Genomic DNA, 11,719 nt, shown 5'->3' on the forward strand with positions numbered 1-11,719 from the left:
TGTTCGCCTCCTCCATGAACAGTTCCCAAATCGAGCCCGGGTGGATATGTTCGAGTGGAACATTTTTATTCTGCGCAAAAACCGGCCCGGTTATATTGAACAAAATTTTCCCCAGATTCCTGATGTCGAAAGTAATAAACATTTAAAACCAGCGTCCTAAAATACGATGGGCCTTGAAATTGCGATCGGAGGTTTGGCGCCGGCTTACGCCTCCGAACCGAGAAACAAATCCCAATTAACTGGTGTCTCCGGAGCTTCGCACTCTTGCGGTCTTGTGCCTGCTGGCGTACGCAAGCATAAAGGCCCACGGATACCATTGGCGCTCATGGTTCGGCAGCATCCGTTGGCCAGGCCAACCAATCACGCAGGGGATTCCTATGATGCTTTATGTACGGAATCCCATAAGCATAATAGAAATCTCCAAATGAATAACATTTCACACCACGGAAGTAAGAATAAATGGTCACATGTTCAAAATAAATGAATTTAATGAAGCATTCAATGGTCTCATTCTATGCCTTTATGACTCCTCTCTGCCCCACACAACAGTGAGAGGGAAATAGAGGGAGAGCACGATTCCAACGAGGAACAGGTGCAGGAAGTCTTTATACAGTTCTCCTTATGTCAGTAAATCTTTTAAAATTATTTCACTTGAACTTTTTCAGTTCAACTTTTCCAAGGAGCATTTCAAGGAACTGGGAAGAAATTAAAAAATTAGGGTTGTTAAAAAAAAAACCTGCCCGTCGGGGAGTTGAACCCCTGTCACCCGCGTGACAGGCAGGGATCCTCACCACTTTACTAACGTGGAACTGAAATTTGCAGTGTTTGATCAGAACTAGAAGCTAACTGTGAACAGAGTGAGAAAGAGACAGACAGACAGATAGAGAGACAGGGACAAAGAGGGAGGCAGAGACAAAGAGAGTGACAGGCACAAAGAGAGAGGCAGAGACAAAGAGAGAGACAGGAACAAAGAGAGAGGCAGGGACAAAGAGAGTGACAGATAGAGACAAAAAAGAGAGACAAGCACAAAGAGCGAGTGGCCCCAGGGATGAGTTGACTTCAGTTATATTGAGCGACTGAGAAGCTGCAATTGTTTTCCGCAGAAGATTAAGAGGAAATTTAATCGAGGTTTGTAAATTTACAAGATGTTTTTATAAGAGTAAATAAGGAGAATCTGTTTCCAGTGGCAGGAGGGTCGGTAACTGGAGGACACCGATTGAACCTAACTGGCAAAAGGTACCAGAGGGGAGATGAGGAGTTTTTTTTACCACAGCCAGTTGTTGTGATCGGGAATGCGCTGCCTGAAAGGGCGGTGGAGCAGACACAATAGTAACTTTCAAAAGAGAATTGAATAAATCATTGTAAAGGAGAAATTTGCAGGTGTGCAGGTTAGGTTGATTGGCTATGATAAATTGACCCTTAGTGTTAGGGGGATTAAATACGTGGGGTTACGGGGATAGGGTGGGATATGTGTTCGTGTAGGGGTTACGGGAATCGGGTGGGACATGTGTCGGTGCAGGCTCGATGGGCCGAAATGGCCTCTATCTGCATTGTGGGGTTTCTGTGTGATTCTGTGTGAAACATCAGGGGAGTGGGATTATTTGAAGAGCTCTTTCAAAGTGCCAGCGCAGACTCAATGGGCTGCATGGGTTCCTTCTGTGCCGTATCAATCTATGATTCTATGAATCTATGATTTAAAATTCAAATTGAATGTTTTGAAATATAAATGTAAAACTTAAAATTTTAAACCTTGTCAAAATTTACCTAAACGAATTTTAAGTGTATGTTGATAGATTTTAGTCAACCAACGGTATTAAGGGATCATTGAAGTCTGTGAGACACTTCATAATTTTTTCTATAATCATTAATCAACCCACAACATTTTGTTGCGCACTGCAGGAATTGCTAACATGTATACCGGATGACAGTCAAACTTTAAAAACTTTTTATAGAATCATAGAAAATTGCTTGAACCCCTCTGGTTAATGAAGTGAATTTTAATGGTTGAGTTCCGTATACACCTTGGAATTCTGGAAAACATGGTTTGTAGTTTGCAGAAACGCGGCTTAGACCTGCTGTTGTGAACCAAGGTAAAGCTGCACGACCCTTGAATAATCTTTCACAATTCAACTGAAAGCAGCCGGAATGTGCAGCTTTGAGAGGGGCTGTCTGCGCGGTCATGGCTGGAAACGGAAGTGAGCGAGCGAAACCGTAGAGTTCTGTGTGTGTGCACAACTGTACAGAATAACACAAATGTAACAGGACTTTGTTACATTGCATAACAAATGCGAATTGATCCATTTTTCTACGATTGAAATGAACATGATTTACAAAATGTTTCTGCTTAGTTTCGATCAGGGGACTATTGGCGTGTTAAGCGAACGTGATAACCACTACACTACGGAAACACTGGATAAAACAGTCGCCTTTTGCTATAAATCTATCAATCTATGAAGAAAGTTATTAAAGTTTTACTGTCACCCAGCAAACATGTTACAATTTCCTTCAGTGTGCAACACACATTTTTGTTGGTTTTAATACATTTATTAAGATTCTCACAGACTTCAATTGTCTTTGTCAGGACTGAAGTCCCTGACTGGGAATCAAACCAGATTGTTTTCAATGATGATAGGATTGTCCAATGAGGAGAGATTGAGTAGATTGGGCCTATCATCTCTGGAGTTCAGAAGAACGAGAGGAGTTCTCATTGAAAGGTAGAATTTTCATGGAGGGCTTGAAAGGGTAGAAGCTGAGAGGTTGTTTCCCCTGGCTGGAGAGTCTAGAACTAGGGGGCAGAGTCTCAGGATAAGGGGCCGGCCATTTGAGAGTCAGATGAGGAGACATTTCTTCACTCAGAGGCTTGTGAATCTTTGCAATTCTCAACCTCAGAGGGCAGTGGATGCTCAGTCATTGAGTATATTCAAGGATTTGAGAGTCCATTTACACAGAATACAGAAAGTTAACGTTTGAGAGCTCATCCTTTATATTGAGTGGTTTCTCGCCCTTGAATCGGTCTCAGCTTTCGCTCAGCGGTTGCTTCGCAGCACCAACTTCTTTGGAAGTTCGAACTCTGTGTCACCGCGGGCGCAGACTGGGCTTTTTTCAATCCCCTTCAACACCGAAACACATTATAGCAGTGATTTTAATTTAGCAGTGTGACATTCTTCGAGGCACCATTAAATTATTCATATAACTTATTCCTGTTAGTGTTGCGAGCTGGGTTCGATTCCCGGTTAGGGAAGAAATTTTGACATCACCGTTTCTTATTCATGAATGCGATGTAATTATATTAAATTAATTGCATGCATCTAATGTGAATAAATAAGAACAGCTTTAATCACCATTAATTAACCGGTAACTTTATTTTGCAGAATGAAAGACATGATAATATGGTTACTGAGGGACAGTCGAAACTTCATTCATTTATTTTGCTCTTTGCATCTCCTGAACTGATAACTCATATCTCATTTTACACATTGCATTTTAGGAGAATGGTTTAAAATGTTCATTGCTTGAGAGAGCAGCGATCTGGGGCAACATTTGTAAAATTTAACGGGACCGGCTACTTCACAGAAAAAACCTATTCTCTCACATGATGTTTTCAGACCACACACTGACCGATCTTTGCTCGGCCCCAAGTGGATGATCTGATACTTGCCCGCGTTGAACTCCATTAATCACTGGTCAGGGGAGATTTAATTGAGGTGATCAAAATTATGGGGGAAACAGTTTCCACTGGCAGGAGTGTCAGCAGGGCTATGGGGGAAGAGCAGCGGAGTGGGACTGATTGGATTGCTCTTTCAAAGATGCATCATGAATTGCTCATTTTAACCTGCGATTGATAGCTTTTAGTCAACCAACGGTATTAAGGAATCATTGAAGTCTGTGAGACACTTCATAATTGTTTCTATTATCATTAATCAACCCACAACATTTTGTTGCACACTGCAGGAATTGCTAACATGTGTACCGGATGACAGTCAAACTTTAATAACTTGTTATAGAATCATAGAAAATTACCTGAACCCCTGAGGTTAATGAAGGGAATTTTAATGGTTGAGTTCCGTATACACCTTGGAATTCTGGAAAACATGGTTTGTTGTTTGCAGCAACGCGGCTTCGATCTGCTGTTGTGAACCGAAGTAAAGCTGCAGGATCCTTGAATAATCTTTCACAATTAAACTGAAAGCAGCCGGATTGTGTAGCTTTGAGAGGGGCTGTCTGCACGGTCAGGGCTGGAAACGGAAGTGAGCGAGCGACACCGTAGTGTTCTGTGTGTGTGTACAACTGTACAGAATAACACAAATGTAACAGGACTTTGTTACTTTGCATAACAAATGGGAATTGATCCATTTTTCTACGATTTAAATGAACATGATTTACAAAATGTTTCCGCCCGGTTTCGAACCGGGGACTTTTCGCGTGTTAGGCGAACGTGATAACCACTACACTACGGAAACGCTGGAGAAATCAGTCGCCTTTTGTTATAAATCTATGAATCTCTGACGAAAGTTATTAAAGTTTGACTGCCACCCAGCAAACATGTTACAATTTCCTTCAGTGTGCAACACACATTTTTGTTGGTTTTAATACAATTAATAAGATTCTCACAGACTTCAATTGTCTTTGTCAGAACTGAAATCCCTGACTGGGAATCAGACCTGATTGTTTTCAATGATGATTGGATTGTCCTATGAGGAGAGATTGAGTAGATTGGGCCTATAATCTCTGGAGTTCAGAAGTACGAGATGTGTTGTCATTGAAAGGTACAATTTTCTTGGAGGGCATGAAACGGTAGAAGATGAGAGGTTGTTTCCCCTGGCTGGAGAGTCTCGAACTAGGAGGCAGAGTCTGAGGATTAGGGGCCGGCCATTTGAGACTCAGATGAGGAGACATTTCCTCACTCAGAGGCTTGTGAATCTTTGCAATTCTCAACCTCAGAGGGCAGTGGATGCTCAGTCATTGAGTATATTCAAGAATTTGGGAGTCCTTTTACACAGAATACAGAAATTAACGTTTGTGAGCTCATCCTTTATATTGAGCGGTTTCTCGCCCTTCAATCGGTGTCAGATTTCGCCCAGCTGTTACTTCACAGCACCAACTTCTTTGTAAGTTCGAACTCTGTCTCACCGCGGGCGCAGTCTGGGCTTTTTTCAATCCCCTTCAACACCGAAACACATTAAAGCAGTGATTTTAATTTAGTAGTGTGATATTTTTCGAGGCACCATTAAATGATTCAATAATTTATTCCTATCAGTGTTGCAGGCGGGGTTCGATTCACGGTTAGGGAAGAAATTTTGATATCACCGTTTCTTATTCATGAATGCGATGTAATTTTATTAAATTAATTACATGCATCTAATGTGAATAAATAAGAACTGCTTTAATCACCATTAATTAACCGGTAACTTTATTTTGCGGAATGAAAGACATAATAATATGGTTACTGAGGGACAGTCGAAACTTCATTCATTTATTTTGCTCTTTGCATCTCCTGAACTGTTAACCCATATCTCATTTTACACATTGCATTTCAGGAGAATGGTTTAAAATGTTCATTGCTTGAGAGAGCAGCGATCTGGGGCAACATTTGTAAAATTTAACGGGACCGGCTATTTCACAGAAAAAACCGATTCTCTCACATGATGTTTTCAGACCACACACTGACTGATCTTTGCTAGGCCCCAAGTGGATGATCTGACACTTGCCCGCGTTGAGCTCCATTATTCACTGGTCAGGGGAGATTTAATAGAGGTGATCAAAATTAAGGGGGAAACCGTTTCCACTGGCAGGAGTGTCAGCAGGGCTATGGGGGAAGAGCAGCGGAGTGGGACTGATTGGATAGCTCTTTCAAAGATGCCATATGAATTCCTCATTTTAACCTGCAATTGATAGATTTTAGTTAACCAACGGTATTAAGGGATCATTGAAGTCTGTGAGACACTTCATAACTGTTTCTATTATCATTAATCAACCCACAACATTTTGTTGCACACTGCAGGAATTGCTAACATGTATACCGGATGACAGTCAAACTTCAATAACTTTTTATAGAATCATAGAAAATTGCCTGAACCCCTGTGGTTAATGAAGGGAATTTTAATGGTTGAGTTCCGTATACACCTTGGAATTCTGGAAAACATGGTTTGTAGTTTGCAGAAACGGGGCTTAGATCTGCTGTTGTGAACCGAGGTAAAGCTGCAGGGTCCTTGAATAATCTTTCACAATTCAACTGAAAGCAGCCGGAATGTGCAACTTTGAGAGGGGCTGTCTGCACGGTCAGGGCTGGAAACGGAAGTGAGCGAGCGAAACCGTAGTGTTCTGTGTGTGTGTACAACTGTACAGAATAACACAAATGTAACAGGACTTTGTTACATTGCATAACAAATGCGAATTGATCCATTTTTCTACGATTTAAATGAACATGATTTACAAAATGTTTCCGCCCGATTTCGAACCGGGGACCTCTCGCGTGTTAGGCGAACGTGATAACCACTACACTACGGAAACGCTGGATAAAACAGTCGCCTTTGGCTATAAATCTATGAATCTATGAAGAAAGTTATTTAAGTTTGACTGTCACCCAGCAAACATGTTACAATTTCCTTCAGTGTGCAACACACATTTTTGTTCGTTTTAATACAATTAATAAGATTCTCACAGACTTCAATTGTCTTTGTCAGAACTGAAATCCCTGACTGGGAATCAAACCTGATTGTTTTCAATGATGATTGGATTGTCCTATGAGGAGAGATTTAGTAGATTGGGCCTATAATCTCTGGAGTTCAGAAGGACGAGATGTGTTGTCATTGAAAGGTACAATTTTCTTGGAGGGCTTGAAACGGTAGAAGATGAGAGGTTGTTTCCCCTGGCTGGAGAGTCTGGAACTAGGAGGCAGAGTCTCAGGATAAGGGGCCGGCCATTTGAGACTCAGATGAGGAGACATTTCTTCACTCAGAGGCTTGTGAATCTTTGCAATTCTCAACCTCAGAGGGCAGTGGATGCTCAGTCATTGAGTATATTCAAGAATTTGGGAGTCCTTTTACACAGAATACAGAAATTAACGTTTGTGAGCTCATCCTTTATATTGAGCGGTTTCTCGTCCTTCAATCGGTGTCAGCTTTCGCCCAGCTGTTACTTCACAGCACCAACTTCTTTGTAAGTTCGAACTCTGTCTCACCGCGGGCGCAGTCTGGGCTTTTTTCAATCCCCTTCAACACCGAAACACATTAAAGCAGTGATTTTAATTTAGCAGTGTGATATTTTTTGAGGCACCATTAAATGATTCAATAACGTATTCCTATCAGTATCGCGAGCTGGGTTCGATTCCCGGTTAGGTAAGAAATTTTGATATCACCGTTCCTTATTCATGAATGCGATGTAATTTTATTAAATTAATTACATGCGTCTAATGTGAATAAATAAGAACTGCTTTAATCACCATTAATTAACCGGTAACTTTATTTTGCAGAATGAAAGACATGATAATATGGTTACTGAGGGACAGTCGAAACTTCATTCATTTATTTTGTTCTTTGCATCTCCTGAACTGATAACTCATATCTCATTTTACACATTGCATTTTAGGAGAATGGTTTAAAATGTTCATTGCTTGAGAGATCAGCGATCTGGGGCAACATTTGTAAAATTTAACGGGACCGGCTACTTCAGAGAAAAAACCTATTCTCTCACATGATGTTTTCAGACCACACACTGACCGATCTTTGCTCGGCCCCAAGTGATCTGACACTTGCCCGCGTTGAGCTCCATTATTCACTGGTCAGGGGAGATTTAATAGAGGTGATCAAAATTATGGGGGAAACAGTTTCCACTGGCAGGAGTGTCAGCAGGGCTATGGGGGAAGAGCAGCGGAGTGGGACTGATTGGATAGCTCTTTCAAAGATGCATCATGAATTGCTCATTTTAACCAGCGATTGATAGCTTTTAGTCAACCAACGGTATTAAGGAATCATTGAAGTCTGTGAGACACTTCATAATTGTTTCTATTATCATTAATCAACCCACAACATTTTGTTGCACACTGCAGGAATTGCTAACATGTATACCGGATGACAGTCAAACTTTAATAACTTGTTATAGAATCATAGAAAATTACCTGAACCCCTGAGGTTAATGAAGGGAATTTTAATGGTTGAGTTCCGTATACACCTTGGAATTCTGGAAAACATGGTTTGTTGTTTGCAGCAACGCGGCTTCGATCTGCTGTTGTGAACCGAAGTAAAGCTGCAGGATCCTTGAATAATCTTTCACAATTCAACTGAAAGCAGCCGGATTGTGTAGCTTTGAGAGGGGCTGTCTGCACGGTCAGGGCTGGAAACGGAAGTGAGCGAGCGACACCGTAGTGTTCTGTGTGTGTGCATAACTGTACAGAATAACACAAATGTAACAGGACTTTGTTACTTTGCATAACAAATGGGAATTGATCCATTTTTCTACGATTTCAGTGAACATGATTTACAAAATGTTTCCGCCCGGTTTCGAACCGGGGACTTTTCGCGTGTGAGGCGAACGTGATAACCACTACACTACGGAAACGCTGGATAAAACCGTCGCCTTTTGTTATAAATCTATGAATCTCTGACGAAAGTTATTAAAGTTTGACTGTCACCCGGCAAACATGTTACAATTTCCTTCAGTGTGCAACACACATTTTTGTTGGTTTTAATACAATTATTAAGATTCTCACAGACTTCAATGGTCTTTGTCAGAACTGAAATCCCTGACTGGGAACCAAACCTGATTGTTTTCAATGATGATAGGATTGTCCTATGAGGAGAGATTGAGTAGATTGGGCCTATAATCTCTGGAGTTCAGAAGAACGAGAGGTGTTCTCATTGAAAGGTATAATTTTCTTGGAGGGCTTGAAAGGGTAGAAGCTGAGAGGTTGTTTCCCCTGGCTGGAGAGTCTAGAACTGGGGGGCAGAGTCTGAGGATTAGGGGCCGGCTATTTGAGACTCAGATGAGGAGACATTTCTTCACTCAGAGGCTTGTGATCTTTGCAATTCTCAACCTCAGAGGGCAGTGGATGCTCAGTCATTGAGTATATTCAAGGATTTGAGAGTCCTTTTACACAGAATACAGAAAGTTAACGTTTGTGAGCTCTTCCTTTATATTGAGCGCTGTCTCCTTCTTTAATCGGTGTCAGCTTTCGCTCAGCGGTTACTTCGCAGCACCAACTTTTTTGTAAGTTCGAACTCTGTCTCACCGCGGGCGCAGTCTGGGCTTTTTTCAATCCCCTTCAAAACCGAAACACATTATAGCAGTGATTTTAATTCAGTAGTGTGATATTTTTCGAGGCACCATTAAATGATTCAATAATTTATTCCTATCAGTGTTGCAGGCTGGGTTCGATTCACGGTTAGGGAAGACATTTTGATATCACCGTTTCTTATTCATGAATGCGATGTAATTTTATTAAATTAATTACATGCATCTAATGTGAATAAATAAGAACTGCTATAATCACCATTAATTAACCAGTAACTTTATTTTGCAGAATGAAAGACATGATAATATGGTTACTGAGGGACAGTCGAAACTTCATTCATTTATTTTGCTCTTTGCATCTCCTGAACTGTTAACCCATATCTCATTTTACACATTGCATTTTAGGAGAATAGTTTAAAATCTTCATTGCTTGAGAGATCAGCGATCTGGGGCAAGATTTGTAAAATTTATCGGGACCGGCTATTTCACAGAAAAAACCTATTCTCTCACATGATGTTTTCAGACCACACACTGACCAATCTTTGCTAGGCCCCAAGTGGATGATCTGACACTTGAACGCGTTGAACTCCATTAATCACTGGTCAGGGGAGATTTAATCGAGGTGATCAAAATTATGGGGGAAAAAGTTTCCACTGGTAGGAGTGTCAGCAGGGCTATGGGGGACGACCTGCGGAGTGGGACTGATTGGATAGCTCGTTCAAAGATGCATCATGAATTGCTCATTTTAACCTGCGATTGATTGATTTTACTTAACCAACGATATTAAGGGATCATTGAAGTCTGTGAGACACTTCATAATTGTTTCTATTATCATTAATCAACCCACAACATTTTGTTGCACACTACAGGAATTGCTAACATGTATACCGGATGAAAGTCAAACTTCAATAACTTTTTATAGAATCATAGAAAATTGCCTGAACCCCTGTGGTTAATGAAGGGAATTTTAATGGTTGAGTTCCGTATACACCTTGGAATTCTGGAAAACATGGTTTGTAGTTTGCAGAAAATGGGCTTAGATCTGCTGTTGTGAACCGAGGTAAAGCTGCAGGATCCTTGAATAATCTTTCACAATTCAACTGAAAGCAGCCGGAATGTGCGACTTTGAGAGGGGCTGTCTGCACGGTCAGGGCTGGAAACGGAAGTGAGCGAGCGAAACCGTAGTGTTCTGTGTGTGTGCACAACTGTGCAGAATAACACAAATGTAACAGGACTTTGTTACATTGCATAACAAATGCGAATTGATCCATTTTTCTACGATTTAAATGAACATGATTTACAAAATGTTTCCGCCCGCTTTCGCACCGGAGACCTTTTGCGTGTTAGGAGAACGTGATAACCACTACACTACGGAAATGCTGGATCAAGCAGCCGCCTTTTGCTATACATCTATGAATCTATGAAGAAAGTTTTTAAAGTTTGACTGCCACCCAGCAAACATGTTACAATTTCCTTCAGTGTGCAACACACATTTTTGTTGGTTTTAATACAATTGTTAAGATTCTCACAGACTTCAATGGTTTTTGTCAGAACTGAAATCCCTGACTGGGAATCAGACCTGATTGTTTTCAATGATGATAGGATTGTCCTATGAGGAGAGATTGAGTAGATTGGGCCTATAATCTCTGGAGTTCAGAAGAACGAGAGGAGTTCTCATTGAAAGGTACAATTTTCATGGAGTGCTTGAAAGGGTCGAAGCTGAGAGGTTGTTTCCCCTGGCTGGAGAATCTAGAACTCGGGGGCAGAGTCTCAGGATAAGGGGCCGGCCATTTGAGACTCAGATGAGGAGACATTTCTTCACTCAGAGGCTTGTGAATCTTTGCAATTCTCAACCTCAGAGGGCAGTGGATGCTCAGTCATTGAGTATATTCAAGGATTTGGGAGTCCTTTTACACAGAATACAGAAATTGACGTTTGTGAGCTCATCCTTTATATTGAGCGGTTTCTCGTCCTTTAATCGGTGTCAGCTTTCGCTCAGCGGTTACTTCGCAGCACCAACTTCTTTTTAAGTTCGAACTCTGTCTCACCGCGGGCGCAGTCTGGGCTTTTTTCAATCCCCTTCAACACCGAAACAATTTAAAGCAGTGATTTTAATTTAGCAGCGTGACATTTTTCGAGGCACCATTAAATAATTCAATAACGTATTCCTGTCAGTGTTGCGAGCTGGGTTCGATTCCCGATTAGAGAAGAAATTTTGATATCACCGTTTCTTATTCATGAATGCGATGTAATTTTATTAAATTAATTACATGCATCTAATGTGAATAAATAAGAACTGCTTTAATCACCATTAATTAACCGGTAACTTTATTTTGCGGAATGAAAGACATAATAATATGGTTACTGAGGGACAGTCGAAACTTCATTCATTTATTTTGCTCTTTGCATCTCCTGAACTGTTAACCCATATCTCATTTTACACATTGCATTTTAGGAGAATGGTTTAAAATGTTCATTGCTTGAGAGAGCA

At 41.0% G+C, this 11,719-nt stretch overlaps 3 non-coding genes across 3 annotated transcripts; all 3 read right to left on the minus strand.

Annotated features, from left to right (window-relative positions):
• Nucleotides 1–4,387: 4,387 nt before the first annotated feature.
• trnav-aac (transfer RNA valine (anticodon AAC)) lies at nt 4,388–4,460 on the minus strand. The gene has a single exon. It is a non-coding gene; the product is annotated as a tRNA-Val (tRNA).
• Nucleotides 4,461–6,437: 1,977 nt separating this feature from the next.
• On the minus strand, nt 6,438–6,510 carry trnav-aac (transfer RNA valine (anticodon AAC)). The gene has a single exon. It is a non-coding gene; the product is annotated as a tRNA-Val (tRNA).
• Nucleotides 6,511–8,483: 1,973 nt separating this feature from the next.
• Nucleotides 8,484–8,556, minus strand: trnav-cac (transfer RNA valine (anticodon CAC)). The gene has a single exon. It is a non-coding gene; the product is annotated as a tRNA-Val (tRNA).
• Nucleotides 8,557–11,719: the final 3,163 nt, after the last annotated feature.

The sequence above is a fragment of the Somniosus microcephalus genome, unplaced genomic scaffold, assembly GCF_052327205.1.
Source record: "Somniosus microcephalus isolate GS21.2 unplaced genomic scaffold, FLI_Smic_1.0 unresolved_chr4, whole genome shotgun sequence".
Taxonomy (NCBI): Eukaryota; Metazoa; Chordata; class Chondrichthyes; order Squaliformes; family Somniosidae; genus Somniosus; species Somniosus microcephalus.